This window comes from Monodelphis domestica, chromosome 1, assembly GCF_027887165.1.
Source record: "Monodelphis domestica isolate mMonDom1 chromosome 1, mMonDom1.pri, whole genome shotgun sequence".
Lineage (NCBI taxonomy): Eukaryota > Metazoa > Chordata > Mammalia > Didelphimorphia > Didelphidae > Monodelphis > Monodelphis domestica.
The window spans coordinates 388,284,711-388,306,520 of record NC_077227.1 but is presented as its reverse complement, the minus strand read 5'-3'; the positions used below and the strand labels follow the sequence as shown (position 1 = coordinate 388,306,520).

Genomic DNA, 21,810 nt, shown 5'->3' with positions numbered 1-21,810 from the left:
TATCCAACCCTTGTCTCTTTCCTGGGAGAAATGTTACTAACTGCCTACTGGACATTTCAAACTGAGTGTTCCATAGACATTAAAACTCAACAGATCCAAAATGGAATTCCTTAGCTTTCCCTCCAAATCTCCCTTTATTCCAAACTTTTGTGTTTCTTTTGAGGGCATGGGTACCATTTCAATTTCTCAGTTTTATAACCTTAGCTTTATTCCTGATCCCTCACTCTCTTGTACTCCAAATATCCTTTCAATTGTCAAATCTTGTCACTTCTATCTCTGTAAACTCTTTTGTATCTATTTTATTCTTTCTATTCAAATGGTCACCACCTTTGTTCAGGATCTCATTACTTATTGCCTGGACAATTAAAATAACCTCCTTTGAAAATGATTAAAATGCTTTTTGCACTTGACATACACCAATTAACATGAACATTTCCATATTCAAAGATCAAAAAAAGAGAATTAGATGTGAAACTGTGAAGCTTGTTTCTACCTTTAAAAAAAGCGTATCATAAATTCAACATGTTAGCTTTAAAGCTGTCTAGCTTGTTTGTGTTTCTCTATGAATCTCCTTCTGTTCTTTGTGTTTTTTTAAATGCTTTAATGACTTACCTTTACTCCTTTTTCTTCTGTTTTTAAAAAAAACTTTTAACTTCTGTCTTAGAGTCGGTTCTAAGTATTGGTTCCAAGGCAGAAGAGTGGTAAGGGTTAGGCAGTTAGGGTCATGGGTCATTACTAGAAAGTGTCTGATGCCAGATTTCAACCCAAGTGTCCTGATTCGAGACGTGGTGCTCTATCCACTGAACCACTTGGATGCCACCTTTAATTCTTTTTTTTTTTCATATTACTATTACTCATTCCCTTCTTCTTTCAAATCCCCCTTACTTGAATTAAAAACAAAACAAAACAAAACAACAAATCTTTTTCTTTACAAATAAGTATAGTTAAATTCCCCTATTGACCATGGCTAGAAATGTATATCTCATTCTGCATCATGCATTTATCATCTCTTTGTAAGGAGGTGAGTAGCATGTTTTATCAGTGGTTCTCTAGAGACAAGGTTGTTCATGCAACCAGGTTCTCCTAATCTTAGTCTCCTTGTCTTAGGTCTTTCCACCTGTCCAATCCATCCTCCCCTTAGGTGCCCGAGTGATATTCCTAAAGTGCAAATCTAATGATGTAACTCCTGTTAAATAAATTGGAGCAGTTCCCAATTGCCTCTAGGGAAAAAAAATACACCCCTCTTAAAGCATGCTACAATCTGGCTTCAACTTACCTTTTCAGTCTGATTTTACATTGCTACCTTTTTCACACTCTAGTTAGAATTGAGACAAACTGGTCTTTTGTGCTGTTCCTCCCATATGATGCTCCATCTGCTGTCTCTATGTTGTCGCACAGGTGTCTCATATACCTGGAATGCATTCTCTACTCATTTCCATCTTTGAGAATCTTTTGTTTCCTTTAAGACTTAAGTCAAGGGTAGCAAGGTGGCTCAGGGGGTTAAGAGCCACGTCTAGAAAATGAGGTTCTGGGTTCAAATTTGGATTCAGACACTTTCTAGCTGTGTGACTCTGGGCAAGTCACTTAACCCTCATTTCCTAGCCTTTACTGCTCTTCTGCCTTGGAACCAATACTTAGTATAGATTCCAAAATAGGAGGTAACAGTTAAAAAAAAAAGGCTCAGATCAAACATTACTTTTTATATGAAGCCTATCTTAATTCCCTAGCTCCTAATGTTCTCCCTCCTCAAATTGTCTTACATTTATTTTATATTTATATGTTATACATTGTCTCTTCCTATAAATTCTTTGAGGGCAGAGACTTTTTCATTTTTTTTTTTGCTTTTTTCCATTAGTGCTTAGAATGGTACCTGGCACAAAGTAGGAGCTTAATAAATGCTAATGAATTGATTGATTGGGCACTTGAGATACTAATATCTAATATAACTTAAAATATGAAGAGATAATAAAACACATTAGGAAATCCCACAGGAAAGTTGACCAGAAATATAATAAAAAGAGAAAATTCAGCTAGATAGAATCCAACAGAACCAAAAGAGAGAAACCCAAGTTTGCTTACAAAGAAATATGGTAAAAATTCAGAATTTAATATAGTATTAAACATTAAGCTAAGAGGAAGCACTTCATTTAACTTAGGAAGAATGTTTTTCATAAAACTAAGGACTAAACAAGGCCAGAACTATAAGACATGTGGGACAAAGCAATGAGTGGAGGGCAGATAGGCAAGAATCTAGAGATGTATCATGAATCCAGATATGATACTGAGTAGGTAAGTCCTCCCAAGCTGAGGAGGAACTTATATATAATGTTGGAAGACTTTGAAATCTCATTTCTAAGGTGTGCTGCCCTTCATCTTTATTGTGCCATGGTTTGCATATCTGTAAGCTGCTCATGATCGAATATTATCATACCAAGGAAGTCCTATTCCTGAGAGAATTCAATTTGTGTCCTTGAAGTATAGGTGATAATTTTTTGACAACTTTAGGTACATTAGCTATAAGAGGGAATAGGGAAAGAAGGCATGGCAATAATTTTGATTTTGGGATTAGTGGTCACAATGGACAGTGGATCTCTAGTCCTGGGATAGATATACAGTAATTGGGGTGGTGGCTTGGCCTAGGTAAAAGAGTTGGGTCAGTTATTGATCAGGACTGGTGGCACAAAGGTGGTGTGGAGCTTAGTGGTAGCTGGGAGAATGGGATGGATAAAACTATAAATGGACTATTCATCAAATTTGTAGATAACATTAACTATGAGCAGGCTCTGGTGGTGTTGATTATATTAATAGACATAGAAAAGTTTATATTTTAAGAAAGTATCACTTATTTTTATTAAAAATTTTAAAAAATAGATTTGGAAAGATCCTTCTTAAAATGATTAAAAGTATGGGGGGCAACAGGGTGGCTCAGTGGATTGAGAGCCAGGCCTAGAGACAGGAGGAGGTCCTAGGTTCAAATCTGGCCTCAGCCACTTCCCAGCTGTGTGACCCTGAGCAAGTCACTTGACCCTCATTGCCTAACCTTTACCACTCTTCTGCCTTGGAACCAATACACAGTATGGATTCCAAGACGGAAGGTAAAGGTTAAAAAAATGATTAAAAGTACAGTTTAAAAGCCAGGAGCTAGCATTATTTTCAGTGGAAAAATGCTGGAATCTTTCCTAGTTCGGAATGAAGTAAAGATGCCCACTCCCTTCACTGTTATATGATATAGTATGAAAAAAATTATCCATAGCAGAAAAAAAAAGAAAATCGGGAAAAGAATAAACATTGGCAAAGAGGAAGCAAAATTATACTTATTTGGAGATGATATGATGGCTCGTTTAGAAAACTTCAGAAAATAAGTGAAGAAACTATCAAGATGGTTAATTTCAGCAAAAAAGCAAAAAAAATTTCAGTGATACAAAACAAGTGCACAAAATCATAAGCATTTTTGTATATTACTAAAAAATCAAGGGGAAAAAGATTTAAAATAATTAATTCCAAATAACTACAAATGGAAAAAATAGGCAGTTAACTTTACCAAGAAAAATTCAACTTGTTTGTTATAGGTATGAAATATTCTTTATAGAACTAAAGAAGACTTGAATAATGAAAGATTCATTATTTATAACTGAACCACATAAATACAAATAAAAATGATAAAACTACCTAAATTTATGGATTTAATATATTAATAAAACTACTGAGGGGCTCAGTTAATTGAACTAAACAAAATAATAGAACTTATTTGAAGGAGCAAAAGGTCAAGAATTCTAAGGGAAATAATTTAAAAGAAAATGGAAAATAAAGGGTCCTACCATGATCAGATCTGTAACTATTTTTTTTTAAACCCTTACCTTCCATCTTGGAATCAATACTCTGGTTTGGCTCCAAGGCAGAAGAGTGGTAAGGGTTAGGAAATGGGGGTCATGTGACTTGCCCAGGGTAACACAGCTGGGAAGTGTCTGAGGCCAGATTTGAACCTAGAACCTCCCATCTCCAGGCCTGGCTCTCAATCCACTGAGCCACCCAGCTGCCCCCCTGTAACTATTTTAAAGGAAATAGAATCAAAACTATTTTTTACTGGCTAAAATGTAGAGAAGTTGATCAGTGGAATAGACTGGATCAACAAGAACTAGAAACAAATGAACCCTGTGCAGTAAACACAAGAAAGAACAAAAAATACTGGGGGAAGTCTTCCCCATTGACAAGATTGACTGGAGAAACTAGGAAACTAATTTGCAGAAAAAGAGGTCTTATAGCATATCACAATATAAAGGCATAAGTGAATAACATAGAAAAAGTCACATCATAGGAAAAAAATAGAAGATGACAGATAATATCTTTTACTACCATGGTTAAAGCAAGAATTCACAACCAAGTTAAGGGATAAAAAACATTACAAAATGCTAAATAAATTTTGATTATAGAAAAATTTTAAAAGCTTTTGCTCATTTAAAATCAATGCAAGTATCCTAACTTTTGGAACAAGAACTCACTATTTGACAAAAACTGCTGGGAAAATTGGAAAACAGTATGAAAAAAAATAGGTTTAGGCGTCTTACACCCTATACCAAGATAAATAAAAAATGGGTAAATGACCTAAGTATAAAGAGTGAAATCATAAATAAATTAGGTGAACATAGAATAGTATATCTGTCAGATCTATGGGAAAGGAAGGAATTTAAGACCAAGCAAGAGATAGAGAACATTACAAAATGTAAAACGAATAATTTTGATTATATTAAATTTAAAAGGTTTTGTAGAAACAAAACCAATGTAACCAAAACTAGAAGGGAAGCAACAACCTGGGGAAATTGTTTTTTTTTTTTTTGTATCAAAACTCTTTGACAAGGGTCTAATTTCCCAAATATATAAGGAACTAAGTCAAATGTACAAGAATCTAGCCATTCCCCAATTGGCAAATAGTCAAAGGATATGAATAGGCAATTTTCAGATGAAGAAATCAAAACTATTAATAATCACATGAAAAAGTGTTCTAAATTCCTCCTAATTGGAGAAATAAAAATCAAAACAATTCTAAGGTACCACCTCACACCTAGCAGATTGACCAATATGAAAATAAAGGAAAATAATGAATGTTGGAGGGGACATGGCAAAATTGGGTCACTATTATACTGCTGGTGGAGCTGTGAATTGATCTAACCATTCTGGAATGCAATTTGGAATTTGGCTCAAAGGGTATTAAAAGAATACCTGCCCTTTGATCCAGCCATACTACTGCTGGGTATGTACCCCAAAGAGATAATAAGGAAAAAGACATGTACAAGAATATTCATAGCTGAGCTCTTTGTGGTGGCCAAAAATTGGAAAATGAGGGGATGCCCTTCAATTGGGGAATGGCTGAACAAATTGTGGCATATGATGGTGATGGAATACGATTGTGCTATAAGGAATGATAAGATGCTTGATTTTCATACAAGCTGGAAAGATCTCCATGAACTGATGCAGAATGATATGAAAAGAACAGGAGAACATTGTACACAGAAACTGAAACATTGTAGGATGATCATATGTAATCAACTTTGCTATTGATAACAATGCAATGATCCAGGACAATCCTAAGGGACTTGTGAGAAAGAATGCTATCTATATCCAAAGGAAGAACTGTGGGAATAGAAATACAGAAGGAAAACATTTGATTTTGCACTTGTTTATATGGGTAGTGGATGTGGGGTTTTGGTTTTTAAAAGATTATTACAAAAATTATTAATATAGAAATAGGTATTGAGTGATAATACATGTATAACCCAGTGGAATTGCTTGTCAGCTCTGGGAGGGGGGAGGGGAAAGGGGAAGGAAAGTACATGAGTCATGTAACCATGGAAAAATACTTCAATAAAAATAAAAAAAATAAAATCAATGTAGGTATTGAGTATTAAGAAGGGGAGTTGCTAAGTGGGAAAAAGAAGTCTTTGATAAAAACATCTTTGACAAAAATTTAATATCCAAATACATGGAAATTGACATAGACATAGACTTAAAGACATTCTTCAGTAGTTAAATGGTTATATGATATAGAATTTTTCTAAAAAAATGAATAAAACCTAACAATAATAATTTAAAATGCTTCAATTGCATTTTCTAACAGTAATATATACATATATTTAAAAATATTCTGAATGTATAAAAATATGAAGGAAAACAATTCTGTGGTATTATTCCACACTTATCAAATTGACACAAGATGATAGAAGATGAAATCAGTTAACATTGAAGCAGCTGTGAGAAGATAGGAATGCTGCTACATTACTGGTAAAAGTGAGAATTGGTTCTGCTGTTATGGGAAAGAAACTGGAATTATGTAAGAAAAGTAACTAAGCTATTCATGCCCTTTGATCTAGCAGTTTCTACTAGGCACATATTCCAAGATGGTCAATGATAGAAAGATTTCATATATATCAAAGTATTAACAGAGTGCTTTTTGTGGTAGCAAAAAACTAGAAGCAAGTCTATACCCAGAAATAGGAGAATGATTGAATAAATTTTGATTTATTAGGTATAATGGAATATTTTTGCTCTATAAGGAAATATGAGGATTTCATTCAACCAGTTAGTGAATAAACGTTTATTAAGCACTTACTACATGCCAGGCACTGAGTGACTAAGCACTGGGAATACAAAAAGTGGCCAAAGACAATCCTTAAGGAGCTCACAATCTAACATGAAGGACAATAAGCAAACAAACTAATAATATAAATAGTTAAATAGGAAATCAACAAGAGAGAAAAGGCACTAGAATTAAGAGGGATAGGTTTCCTATAGAAGATGAGATTTTAGCTGCAACTTGAAGGAAACCAGAGTGATCAGTTGTCAGAGTGGAGAAGGAAGAGTATGCTAAGCCTGGGGGACAGCTAGAGATAATACCCCAAGTGTTGAGATGGAGTATCTTGGAGATGGAGTATCTTGTTCATGGAGTGGCCATGAGGCCAGTATCACTAGATTGAAGAGAATGTGCCATAGAAAGGTGGAAGTTTATTGAGTGGAGAGATCACATAGAGCTGAGTTTTAAGAAAATCTTTTTGGTGGCTGAATGGAGGATGGATTGCAATGGGGAGGAACTTGAGGCAGACATGAACAGACTATTTCAATATTCCCCATATGAGATGATGAAGGCCTGATATAGAATGGTGGCAGTCAGGGGAGAGAATGTGTAGTCAAGATGTATTGATAGGTCTTGGCAATAGATTAGATATAGGAGGTAAGAGATAATGAAGAGTTGATTCTTAGATTGTGAGCCTGAGGGACTGGGAGGAAAATATTGCTCTCTCCAGTAATAAGGAAAGTAGGAGGTGGGGAGTGTTTAGGCAGAAAGAGAATGTTTTGAAGATGTTAAGTTTAATATATCTACTGAACATCTGGTTCAAGATGTCTGAAAGGCAGTTGGAGGTGTGAGATTGGAAGTCAAGCAGAGAGGTTAGGACAGGATAGGTAGATTTTAGAATCATTAGTATAGAGATGATAATTAAATCCATGGGAGCTGATAAAATCACCAAGTGAAGCAGACAAGAAAGAGAACAAAACAGGCTTCAGCATAGAACCCTGTTGGACACCTAAGGTTAAAGAGCTGAATCCAGCAAAGGAGATTGAGAAGGAAAAGTTAGGTAGGAGGATAACTAGGAGACAGTGGTGTCCCAAAAAACTAGTAAGAATATTGACAAGGAGGAGAAGGTAATCAATAGTGTCAAAAGCTTCAGAGAAACATGGGAAAACTTGTGTGAACTGATCCAGAACAACATAAGCAAAATCAGGAGAACACTATATATGATTAAAATAATATAAATGAAAATGGTTTTAAAAAAATGAAATTTAGAGCAAATGCAATGAACAGTTTTGTTGAAACACATTATCTTCTGGGTAGAGAGGTTGAGAACTATGGATGTATGGTGTTATGTACTCAGTTGTAGTTCTTGTATAAGGAGATGAATATAATATAAAAATCTAAATAAATCTTTTTTTTTAATGGAAGAAAATTCTTCTTTGCAAAAAGTTGGAAGTCTTCTATTTTGTTGAATGCCCATACTTTCCCTTGGAAGTATATAGTCAGTTTTGCTGGGTAGCTGATTCTTGGTTGGAGACCCAGCTCTCTGGCCTTTCTGAAGATCATGTTCCATGCCTTACGATCATTCAGAGTAGAACTTGCAAGGTCTTGTGTGACCCTGATTGGCATTCCTTTATATCTAAATTGTCTTTTTCTGGCTTCCTGTAGGATTTTTTCTTTTGTTTGATAGCTTTGGAATTTGGCAATTACATTCCTGGGAGTTGTCTTTTGGGGGTTTAGTGTAGAAGGTGTTCTGTGAGCTCTGTCAGTGGATGTATTGCCCCCTTGTTCTAGAATCTCTGGGCAATTTTCTTTGATTATATCTTGTATCACCATGTCCAGTTTGGTGTTTATTTCTGGCTTTTCTGGGAGTCCAATTATTCTTAAATTTTCTCTTCTCCCCCTGTTTTCCAGATCTATCACCTTGTCGGTGAGATATTTTATGTTCTCTTCTAATTTCTTGGTGTTTTGGCTTTGCTTTATTAGTTCTTGCTTTAAAGCCTGGTTTTCTTTTACAGTTTGGTCAAACTGGTTTTGTAGATGCGTGAATTTCTTTTGCATCATTTCCCACTTTTCCTCCCAGAGGGCTTCCATCTTTTTGGTCCTTTCTGATTCAAATTCTTCATGGGTTTGTGGAGAGTTTCTATTTCCTTTGGAGGATTTTGGAGAATTTTCTTGTATATCTTCTTCTATCTGCTCTGTATTTTGTATTTTGGCTCCATAGAATGTGTCCAGAGTCGCCCCTTTCTTCTTATTTTTCTTGGTATTTTGGGGCTTCGGTGCTTCTGTGGAGTTTGTCATCTCTGAACGTGGAGGATTGGCTTTTCTTGTCTTTGTCTGGTGATCAGAGGCTTTAGTCCTGGGCAGATGTTGGTTCTATGAGCGTTCCCTGGGTTAAACTGAATATGCCTCACTGGAACTGGAATGGAAGGGTCGGACCACGAGGCCACACTCTCCCCCTGGCTCGATTTCCGGAAGTTGCCTTCAGAATCGCTGGCCGTGAGGCTGTTTCGTCGGCCTGCGGGGGGATGGGCTGCCGCTTCCCCAAGCTCCGAGAGCACAGACTTTCACTGAGACTTGGATAGCAGGATCCAGCCCGTGAGGCTGTCTTGCCCGCCCTGAGGGTTGCTGTTGTTTTGACCAGCTCTCTGCAGCGGAGGCCCCAGGCAGTAACTTTCCCCCCGGACCGACCAGCTCTTTGCAGCGGAGGCCCCAGGCAGTAACTTTCACCCGGACTGGGACTTGGGTAGAAGACCCTGAGGGTTGTTGTTCCTCAGACCCTGCTCTCTGAGCCCAGCGTGGCTGCCGCTTCCGGGAGCCTTGGACTCTGCGCTCCTACCCCTGAGGTCCGAGGGATCTCGGGTTCTGGCTTTTAAGGGGAGCCGTACCTTTTGAACCGGGTCCAGGTCCAGGAGGAGGGTTCCCAGGGTCTGTGCTGTTGATCGTTTTGAATTTCGGCGCCTTAGGAGCTTCTAGTTTGAGATCGGTCGGGAAGGGTTTTCCGGAGATCTGAACTTCAGCTTTCTCTAAGCCGCCATCTTAACCGGAAGTCCGGAAGAAAATTCTTCAAGGTAAAGAAGGTTCATAAAAGTCAATTTCATCTTCATCAGGAGAATTTCATCAAGCACTTAAAAGGTAGAAGAATGTGACAGAAAAAAAAGAAATGTCTACGATAATAAAAAGGGAAATTTGAAGGGGAAAAAGAATAGGGAAAAGGGACTGTTAACTACTTATAGTTGAGTAATGCATATGAAATTCTATCCTTATGAGAAAGAAGCAACAATTTGTACTTCAGGGAAAAATTATGTCAATCTATAGATATCATGAGAAAACATAATATCCAGTAAGGATCAGAGGAAGAAGAAACAAGTAGTTGAAACCAATTATGACTGGTGACTTCTTTCTGAGGAGGGTACTAAAAGGCAGTTATTTGTCCACCTAAGATTAACAAAAGAGTGATTTTTGTTTTTCTAGGGCATGCATTCAGGACATGATAGAAGACCACCCAAGACTTTTTAAATTTTGTGACTACTACCTACTTCTGGCGATTCAGGTAAGCTGAAAATTAAGCAGTTAGAGTCTGACAAAAAATTGAAGACTTTAGAGAGAGCATAGAAAGCATTTCCATCACTGCTGACCATTAAAAGCAAGGGCTTCAGGAAAGGCAGATGTGGAAACTAAACAGCTGGTTTAGAAATGGTACCTGACAATTGGATTTAAAATTCTGGGCTATGGATTAAAATGTAAGAATATGAACTATAATAATATGAATTCTTGGTCAGAGATGGAAAGCATTCAACAAGAGCAGGTGAAAATGCATTATCTAACGTCTTGCAAATTTAATCAAAAGAACTTTAAAGTGAGAAAGAAGGGAGAGGGATAAAGTTGTCTAGAAATATCTATTCATTTAGATGCATCAGTCTTATATACAATGAAGGAAATACAATAGAAATATCCATACCTGGTAATTCACTGAAGACAAAATTGAAGAAATAATATAGCAATAAAATCCATGGTCTCAGATGTCAATACATAAATGTATAAAGTATGAGTAATAAGCAAGGTTTTTTTCTTTATATATATCTTTACTTTTTTTAAACATTATTTTTATTTAGTCAATTTCAAACATTATTTCTTGGATAAAAAAATTATTTTCTTTTCCTCCCTTCCCTCCCTCCCATAGCTGACACTCGATTCCACTTGGTAACACATGTGTCCTTGATCCAAACCCATTTCCATGTTGTTGGTATTTGCATTAGGATGTTCATTTAGATTCTACATCCCCAATTATATCCCCAATCATACTTGGCTCCTGTAGTCAAGCAGTTGTTTTTCTTTGGTGTTTTTACTCCCACAGTTTTTCCTCTGCATGTGGATAGTGTTTTTTTCTCATAGATCCCTGCAGATTGTTCAGGGATATTGCATTGATACTAATGGAGAAGTCCATTATGTTCGATTGTACCACAGTGTATCAGTCTCTGTCTACATTGTTCTCCTGGTTCTGCTCCTTTTGCTCAGCATTACTTCCTGGAGGTTGTTCCAGTCTATATATATCTTTAGATGTATGTGTTTGATATAGTTTTTCTTTGTATACATGTATGTATGTGTATGTATACACACACATATAAAATGAGCAGGAATGGAGAGGTTATACAATGCTTTCTCCTGACAACTGCTGCTGAGGAGTGGATAGGATATATTTTATTATCTACTGCTACTTGTTGCTGAGAAGTGAAAAAAAAAAGAGATAACAGAAGATATTTCTCTGGTTTACCATCTGTTGTTGTTAAGAGGTGGAGAAGAAAAATACTGCAAAAGAAGCAGAGTTGGAGAGGCTTTTTCCAGTATTAAGATAAGGGTCTCTGCTTTTTCCTAAAAGAGCACAACAGTACTTCAACTTGAGGGTATTATCTAAGCCTGAAGCTGAAAGTGATGGATACTATAGTTGCTTTTGAGGATCAAGTCAAGCAGAGCAAAGAAACAGGATAGAAACAAATTATCAGAAAACCAGTACAGTAGATTAACTCATCCAGCTGAGATGCTGTACCTAGCAAGGGATCATTCTATCAGCAAGGATCCTCAGTTTAGCAGTGGAAGCATTTGTTCAACACAGAAGCTACACTGATCAAGGAACTTTTGTGAATGATTTCTAAGACATAAAGAGAACATGAAAGTCTATAGCTACAGAGCTGTGTTTCCCTGGACACATATATTCCTTATATATGTACCCTACTACTTTGGGACTTACAAGTGTTTATTTTCCCCACAGGCACTACTAAATGCTCTGGCAGGAGAGTGTGATCTAGTTTTATGAGTGAAATGTTATGTAAATATTATGTGTGTTTGCTTTGAATTTTAGACATATATTTTGGTTAATGTTAATTGGGCATTAATGGATGGTTTATTAGTTAAAAAATACACTAGTAAGGGGCTCATGAGTAATAATATAATTAGGAATATTCACCCATTCCTGAGAATATACAATGTAGCAGCCATTTTCTCTCTGGAGAAACCCCAATTTGCCATCATAGAGATAGGTTGAGGGGAAATCACAGAGAGAACAAATAAATGGCACTGAGAAAGGAGTGAAGGTCTAGGAACAATACTGTGGATTGATTAGCTCTGGGTAAACAGACCCTACAAAAGTAAAGAAATAACAGAAATTAATTGATGAATAGTTCATTTGGAATACTGGCTGCCTGGTGCTTCTGGTGAGAAAGAACAAAATAGGATTTCTTTCTCCTCTTTGTTACCCTGTCTCTGGGAGGAAGGAAAAATAGTACATGAATGTTTAGATAATTAACTGAAGGTTATAGGAATCTTAATGCATAGAGTGCTGGTCCTGAAGCAGGAAAAATCTTCCTGAATTTAAATCTGGCCTCACACCCTTACTATGTGATCCTGTACTATGTGATCACTTAGCTTTCCTTGCCTCAGTTTCCTAGTCTGGAAAATGAGCTGGAAAAGGAAATGATAAACCACTCCAGTATTTTTGCTAAGAAAATCCCAAATGGGATCACAAAGAGTCAGACATGATTGGAAAGGAATGACAACAATAATTCAACCCCCCAGGGATGGAGAAAGGAAAAGGAAGGTGTTAGGGACCCTGGTGTGGGTGGCTTACTACTCCACTCCATTGTTCTCAACTACCATTAGTGGCTAACCTTGACTGGTTCACACCACTGAGGCTCTAGCCATTGTTGTGTCTGGGACTCTAAGACTGTCTTTTGTTTTTATCAACAAAGTGCTTGCCTCAAATATATCACCTCTCTTGTCTTACCATCCCTTGTGGTTCCTCTCCTTTACAGAAGTCCTCTGAAATTCAGCATTCAACATTTGGAAACTGGGTAAAATTTTTTACTCAGCTGCTGTAGTGACTTCCTGCATCTCCTGTTCCCATGGTAATACGACCAGAAGAGAAGCCAGGATTGTGTATGCATGAGAAGACAACTAGGACCACAGGGAGTAGAAACATAGTGAGAACATTTGAGTAAAGATCATTGAGGAGAGAAATATAAACGGGAGTGTACAATAGATTATTTGGTCAGAAAGAGTAAATAGATGAAGAGTTTGGGAAAAAGATCACAAGTCTGTCACATCATTATGACAGAGTGGGGATAGGGGATTGATTTTAGTTACCTAGATATCTGCTGTAGCTCCTTTTCTGTCCAAAGTCAACTGATTTTTTTGACTTGCCTTAATAATTCAATCCTTCAAAAGACAGAGGAAATAACAGGAAGGAATTGCTATTCTGGATATGATTCTGGCCAACAGGAAGAAATTGGTTGCTAAAGGAGAACTGGGGAACTTTGAGCACTATATCTTAGAATATAAAAGAGGGCAGGAAAAGCAGCTATAGTCTATTAAACACCTTAGATTTTGGGAATACAGATTTCAAAGTTTTCAGAGAAAGGTAAAAGGAAGTCCTATGGCCTAAAATTCTATAGGGAAAGGCTTCCCCTGAAGAATGGAATACTCTTAGGAGTAAAATTCTGAAAACACCCAAAGAAAACCAATTACATTAGTGTAGTGAGGATACCCTGAACCATTCTCCCAGAATCAGGCCTACTAGCCTATATCCTAGGGTATCCTGAGGGATTTGAAGTATCTTCTCTATTATTGCTTGAGCTATTACTGTCTGTGTTCTCTGAATTGTTAGGTGCCAATGACTAGCACTCTAGTTCCATTTAACCAATTAACATCTATTTACATTGAAGTTATAGCAAGAACAAATGTAGAAATATTTCCTCCCAAAACCTCAGGGTCACACCCTTAACTTAGTTCCTTACTAACATTAGTCCTACTAAGTTTATGTCCAGATGTGGCATGATTGCAGAATGAGTCGTCAACTCGGCTTCCAATGGACTGTGTCTCACAGGTCACTCCTGAAGGTCACTCGTTCTTTGGGGCATAGAGGCTGGACTGACTAAGTCCAAACACTGGAATTCTGGGACATTGAGCATTGTCTTAACCTTTCAAAACTCAACTTTCAAAACTTTCCTTCACCTAGAATGGAAAAAGAACAAAGGTCGAGGCCAAGGACTGATGTCCATTTTGTGGGGTTATATAGCCTCAAAAGGGACAAGGCTCCAAGGCCTCTCTCTTCCAGTATTGTCTCTCATTGGATGCCCTAAGTAAAGGAGATAAAAGGTACTTCATGAGCATAGCCAAAGAGAAAATGGCTAAATGGTCTAGCCCAAAGCGGACAGCCTTTGAAGATACTCCCAGTTTTATCTACACAGATAGTTGAAATAGGTTATTTATAACTGCATTATTAGCAGAACAGACCAGTTACAGATAGAAAAACTCCATAGCCTCTCCTTGACTTCCAGGTCCCTCAATCTCTCCACATGGAGAGATGCCATCTGAGGATCTCTGAAAATGCATTAGATACAAGAGAAAAAAGGAGAATTGAATAAGGACAGGACAATTTTTTTAGAGAAGATAGGTATGGTATGGTTATGGTTATGGTTGACCAAAATGATATCACTATGTCATGGTCAGTTTACATTGTGTCTGACTGTGGTTGATCAGACCATTATGGGCTTGGAAGGCTCTAACACAGATTGGGCACAAGTAGTCCATATGAACATTTGGGATGGAGATAGATGTATCTAAATTTGCACATCTCATGTTTCTTTTGAGCTACTGCAATTCTGCTTTACCCCCAGAGCACAGTTCTTTTCTTTGACGTGGGCAGCATACTGGATGGTCCTGTGCCAGTGTCTCCCAAGTTTCACAATAAATAACAAAGAGATCTTTAGTGTTTTTGTATTGTTTTTTTTTCTGACCTCTGTGTGAGCACTTGCCTTGTATTAGTTTTCCATAAAATAGTCATCAAATAAAATGCCAATGTGCATTTGGCATTTAATGGGATAGGGATAATGGATGAGGAAGAGAAGGCAGAACTACTCAACTCTTAACTTTGTTTCTTTTTTACTCTGCCAAAGATAATAATTTCGAGGCTGGAAAAGACAAAGTAAAAATAGGGAATTGAAACAGAGATAATAACTGGGAACTTAATTGCCTTAGGCACCAGTGCTTTATTGAAGAAACCATCAGATTTGATTGTTGAGGCACTGTCAATGACATATGAGAGTAGAGAACAGTAGAGGTGAAGGACAATTGCTCTGATTTAAAAAAAACAGAAGAGAATGAGGTCTGTGACTAATAGGCAATGAATATTGACTTTGATTCTAGGGAGAATATATTAACATCAAAGAGATAGTGAACATCTAGAAAAAGATGTGGTGATCACAGAGAGCTAATATGGCTACATCAAAGACAGGTCATTCTAGACAAATTTAATTTAATTTCATTTTTAAAATAATTTCTAGATTGATAGGTCAGAGAAATGTGGTAAATATAATTGATCCCAATTATAAAAAGGTATTTGACAAAATCTCTCATGCAATTCATGTGGAAAGTATAGACAAATGTGGGTCAGGTGATAGTATTTTAAAGTGAGATCAGAGCTGGTTGGATGAATGAACCTTAAAATAGTCAACTTAGGAGGAAGTTTCTAGTAGAGTACCCTAGGATTTGCACTTGGCCCTGTGGTATTTATCATATTTATTAATGATTTGATTCAAGCTATCAATGAAAAAACATTCATTACATACTTATTTTGTGTTAGGCACTGGGGATACAAAGATAAAAAGGAAATAATCTCTGTTCTAAAGGATCTTATATTCTATTGGGATGTGTGTCTATATATATATATGTATATACACATATATATATATATATATATATATATATATATATATATATAAACAAATACAAAGTATTTTCAAAGTAAACAGATGGCATGCTTACCAAGTTTGTAAATAACAAAAAGCTAGGAGGAATATCTGACACATTGAGTAACAGAGCTAAGTTTCCAAAGGGGAAGGGGACAGCCATTTATTAAGCACCTATTATATGCCAGGCATTGTGCCAAGTGCTTTATAAGTATTATCTCTGTTGAACCTTATAGTAACTTTGGAAAGTAGATGCTATTATCATTTCTATGTTATAATTGAAGAGACTGGGGTTAACAGAATTTAAGGATTTGCCCAGATAGCTAGTAAGTATCTGAGACTGAATTTGAAATAGTGCATCACCTTCATGCTCATCTAACAATGGATGGAAGTTACAAAAAGGTAGATTTAGTATTGATGTAAGGGAAAACACTTAAGAACTAAAATTGGAATGGCTTGCTTTGAAAAGAAGGGCTTCCCCATTACTGAATATATCTTCCCCATCACTGGATACAAAGCAAAAACCTTGTTCAATTGGACTAGATGGTGGCTACAATCCCTTCTAATTCTGATATTCTATAATTCTATGAGCAACAAAAAAGAAAGAAATTAAAACATATAGGATCATAGAGTATGCTGAGGGAATTAAGGTGCAAGAAGACTAGAAGGTGGCTAGCTTTTATGAAAGCCTTTAAAAGCCAAACAGAGGATTTCATCTTTGGGAGTCATATAATAGGGAGCCAATGAAGTTTATTCATTGGATGTGTGTGTATGTAATATGGGGACCCACCTCTATATTCATATGAAATCTATCTCTGTAGATGTAACTCCCCATCTTCATTGCCCGGGTCCAATTAGAGAAAGTATAATCACTGTTCTTCATGACAACTCTTTAGACACTTGAATTGTGTTTTTACTAAGTTTTTTGTAGACTAAACATTCCCAGCTCTTTCAACTGACATAGCTTTGAGTGCTCTTCAAATTCTGCTTACCCTCCTCTGCCTGTGCTTCTGATTTTCAATATCTTTTTTGTTTGTTTCTTAATTAAAATTTTTTTCTCACATGTAGAACCAATTTTTCACATTTGCTTTTTAAAAATTGAGTTCTAAATTCCATCCCTCCCTACTCTCCCCACTCATTGAGAAGGTACACAAATTGATATGGATTGTATGTGTATAGTCATGGAAAATTTATTTTCATATTAGCCATGTTGCAAAAGAAAACACAGACCCAAACAAACAAAAAGTCCCCAAGAAAAATAAAGTTCGAACATATGCTTTGATCTGCATTCAAACTCCTTCATGTTCTTTCTCTGAATATGAATAACATTTTTCATCATAAGCTCTTCAGAATTCTTTTGGATCATTGTATTTCTGAAAATAGCTAAATCACTAACAGTGATTATTGTATAATATTGCTGTTACTGAATACCGTGCCTTCCTGGTTCTGCTCACTTCATTTTGCATCAGTTCATATGGTTTTCCTGAAATCCTAGGTTTTCCTGAAACCATCTTTCTCATCATTTCTTGCCAAGAAAATCCCAAATGATGTCACAGAGTTACATATGACTGAAAAATGATTCAACTACAACCTGGTCAATAATTTTATCCTTTTTCATCTGGAGAAATATATCATATCCCTGGCTACCCGGCAGTTACTCAATTCTATAGTGGCATAATGATTTTTATGAAAAATATAAATGGGATTAGCAATAAAAAGCAGACATAATGGGAAGATCACTAGGGCCATAGTAGTTATGCAACCTTTGGCAAGTCACCACTTGTCCTGGAGCCTCAGTCTATTCATCTGTAAAATGGAAATAATAATACTTGTACAGAGATATGGCAAGGAAAGTGCTAGTGGCTCAATGGATAAAGTGTGGGCACAAAAATATTTATAGTATTTCTTTTTGTGGTGTCAAAGAATTGGAAATTATGGGGATGCCCATCAATTGAGGAATGGATGAATAAGTTGCGATGTATGATTATAATGGGTGGCTCAGTGGGTTGAGAGCTAGGCCTAGAGATGGGAGGTCCTAGGTTCAAATATGGCCTAAGATACTTCCTAGCTACATGACTGGGCAAGTCACTTAAGCATCATTGCCCAGCCCTCACTGCTCTTCTGCCTTGGAATTAATATACAGTTTTGATTCTGAGACAGAAGGTAAGGGTTTAAAAAAAAGAAGCTTAGAAAATGTTTATTGATTTGAGAACTGAGTTGTGCCTAATTTTTTCATTTACCAGTCATGTGACTTGGAGCAAATAATTTAGAACCAGTCCAACCAAAGGAGAATTTAATATCTCCAGGAGACTGGGAAACAGACTAGAAGACACATAGGAATTAGTCAGAAAGAGGATGGGAGAGAGAAATCAAGGTTTCTTGGGCAGAGCCGAGTGCTGGGTTAGGGAGAAAGAAAGTGATTATAAAGAACCCAGAAGTCAATGGCAGTGAACCCAGGTGAAGTACAAATAATTAAGAAACTTGTATCTGAAGTGATCAGGTTGGGAGTAGCAGTTCTATATAGGATTGTAAGTCTTTGTGGATCAACCTTTTGGTGAAGACCTTCTCTGTTTGACTTTTCATAAACATTTTGTTTTGCTCCTCTTGAATTTACTAAATGTAATTCTTGTGGGGGCAGTTACATGGCACTAGGTAGGCAACTAGACTTGGAGTTTAGAACAACCTGGGTTCAAATCTGACTTTAGATATTTCCTAGTTGGGTGATCCTGGTCAAGTCACTTAAACTAGCCCTTTCTTTTTTTCTTAGAATTGTTACTAGGACAGAAAGTAATGGTTAAAAACAAATAAAACATGTAATTCTTGTATATTATATAATTATCTTGTTTCTGTCATCTCTCCACTGGAAAGTAAGTTTCACGAAAGCAGAAATTATATCTTATGTCAACTTTATATGTCCCCAGGTACCAAGCCTGTGATTGAGCACAGAGAAGGTGATGAATAAATGTTTGTTGAATGAATGAGGTTATGGTTCTTTAATTTTGTCTCTGAAGCTATGAGTCTGAGGATCAAGGCTGAGAAGAGCCTGAAGAATAAAGGAAACTGCTATTGAAAGTGTAAAACTCTGAGAGATTTGGACATCTAATTGGTATTTCAGAAGCTTCTGATTAATGAGAAATAGGGAAAAAAACCCAGAAATCTCCAGGTTGCTTTGGCTTTTTGGCCAAAAGTGACATTTTTTAAGGACTTAATAGGTGTCAGAAGTCATAGGGACAACTATGTGGGAACCTTTAATGTTGGGCTGATTTGAATTTAGGCAATAAGACTTTAATGAGTTCTGGCTGCTCCCACACCAAACCCTTGCCACACCTCTGTATCCAATTTCTTACCTGTTATCACTTTATTATGCCTATATCTATCTTTCTGAAAATAGGAACTGCTTAAATCTTAGAGTGCATCTGCCTTAGAACCAAGAGGCCTATGAGTATTAGATGTGTTCATTGAGGAAGAGCGTAAGTAGAGCTCTGACACTTGCCTCACTTTCCTTCTTCTTAAAACAAGGGAGTTTAAGACTACCTGGTTTCAGGGGAAGCTAGGTAGGTAGCACAGTGGACAGAGAGCCAGACCTGAAGACCAGGGGTCCTGGGTTCAAATGTGGCCTCAGACATTTGCTGTCTATGTGACCTTGGGCAAGATACTTTACTGCAATTACCTAACTCTTACTTTCTTGGCCTTAGAATTGATTAGTACAGATTCTAAGACAGAAGGTGAGTCTCCCAGACTCCTTGTAATTGCTATTTTGGGTTATCCAACTCTGACATGCTATCTTTTTTTTCCTAATCCTAATCTAGGATAAAATCCAAACTTTCTTTCCAGCTTTGACATTTTCTATTCCAAGGATTCTTCCAGTTCTTGTGGTCAGTGTTCTAGTCCTGATAGTACTTGTTCTAAGAGCACCCCCAGTTCTGACATTATATATTCTCAGTTAGCTAGTCTAGCTCTTCTCTAGGCTAGAGTGATGGGCCTAGAATCATGAAGACCTGAATTTTAATCTTTTCTCAGACAATTACTATCCTTGTAGCCCTAGGTAAGTAATTTAGCCATACTTAACCTCAGTTTCCTCATCTGGAAAAAGGGGACCTTAGTAATGCTTACCTTACAGGGTCATTGTGCAGATCAAATGAGATAATGTGTCTGTAGAGCATTTGGTAAACCTTAAAATGCCATGTAAATGTGAATATGGCCTCTATTTTAATCTTCCAAGCCTCCTTTATTATAATGCCAGCTATTATTATTCCCTTTAGCTCTGACATTGGGTTTTGTATTTGTGGGTTGCCTTTAGTTGGAATAATTGTTCTATTTTTTAAGGTCATTTGCAGCTTAATGTTTTTCATTTTCTTCTCTATCTGATATTCTCCGTTCTAAAGTCCCTTCTCATCCTGATAATCTGTATTCTATTTCCTTAGTCCCTCTCCCAGTTCTGACACTTTATGTTCTATGTTATTATAATAATACTAATACTAGCTAACATTTACTTAGTGCTTACTCTGTGCCTGGTACTATGTTAAGCATTTTACAATTATCTTATTTGATTCTCATAACAACCCTGGGAGGTAGGAGCTAATATTATGTCCATTTTAAGGATGAAGAAACTGAGGTAAAGTGATAGTTAAATTATGTTTAAAGTTCCTTTCACTCTTTTCTTTTAACCCTTACCTTCTGTGTTAGAATTGATACTAAGTATTGATTCCAAGAAAAAAGAGACAATAGGGGTTAAATGATTTGCCCAAGATCAAATAGCTAGGAAGTATCTGAGGTCACATTTGAATCCAGGACCTCCCATCTTTAGGCTTGACTCTATCTACTGAGCCATCTAGCTGCTCCTACCTTTCAGTCTAGAGCAGTGGTTCTCTACCTTTCTAATGCCGTGACCTGCAATACAGTTCCTCATGTTGCAGTGACCCCAAACCAAAAAATTATTTTGGTGGCTTCTTCAAAACTGTAATTTTGCTACAGTTATGATTCGGAATGTAAATACCTGATATGCATTATGTATTCTCATTGCTACAAATTGAGAGGTTGAGAACCGCTGGTCTAGATAGTCTTAGTTCTAGTTCCTAAATCTCTTCCTAACTCTGAAATTCTATGCTTTGTAACAGTTAAAATTAGTTTCTCTGCTAAAAGTATTATATTTTTATGAGGTTTATTAAAGATTAAGAAATAAAGAAAATACAAAATAAGAAAGCACGTGCCTAGGAGGGCCGAAAGGCCCATTCAATTTCACTTACTACATCTCGGAGTCGGGTGTCCCTAGAAGTGGTGAGCGAGAGCCCCAAAGTAGGGGGAGAGTCAGCCTAAATACAATTTCTGTTCTCGGCCCAGGTGGGAATTCAGGTGAGGTTACAAAGCATTCTGGGAAGTGGCCAAGGACTTCTGGGAATTGAAGTCTGGGGTTCAAATCTCCATTTTTACAGCTTCAAGGTCCCTTCTAGCTCTGGCATTCTGTGTTTGGTCCTTCTGTCCCTGGCCAGAGCTGGAACTAGCAGGGGAAACCTGGATTTTGTACCATGATTCCTCTCCCTGGAGCTCAGGCTTTGTTCTCTGCCCTACTCTTGTGGCCTTTTATAGTCCCCCAACCTCTTAGCCTCTGTGGCTTTCTCTTTGGGCAGCCTTCTGATGCCCTTATTTTTACCTCCTGGTCTGGGTGATAAACCACACATCAGTGGGCTCAGTAGAGGAAGGACAAGGAAAATATTTCAGGAAGAGAACATCTGCAAAGCTGTCTGCTGTGCCCACCCTCTTTCTGGGAAAAAAAAAGAAAAAAGAAATAGAAAAAAGAAAAAACCTATTGTAAGAGGGTGAAATAATGTTTGCATGACCTATCTCAGAGGGTGGTTGAGAGGAAATGTGAGCTCAATGTGCCTCTGCTGGCAACCACATGCCTACTGTAGGTTACTAAAGGAATATCACAGAAAAGACAAAAATCTGTATGTTATTAGAGAAGGACATGATCAGTTTCATGAGTGACAGTTTATAGAGGGACCTTAG

At 37.0% G+C, this 21,810-nt stretch overlaps 1 protein-coding gene across 1 annotated transcript in view; it reads left to right on the top strand.

Annotated features, from left to right (window-relative positions):
• THOC3 (THO complex subunit 3) overlaps positions 1–14,825 on the top strand; it is a 71,261-nt gene extending 56,436 nt beyond the window's left edge. Inside the window, exons 6-7 of the transcript XR_001626432.2 lie at positions 10,037–10,115; positions 12,871–14,825. The gene's annotated coding sequence lies outside the window, so the exon portion shown is untranslated. The remainder of the gene's footprint in view (positions 1–10,036; positions 10,116–12,870) is intronic.
• Positions 14,826–21,810: the final 6,985 nt, after the last annotated feature.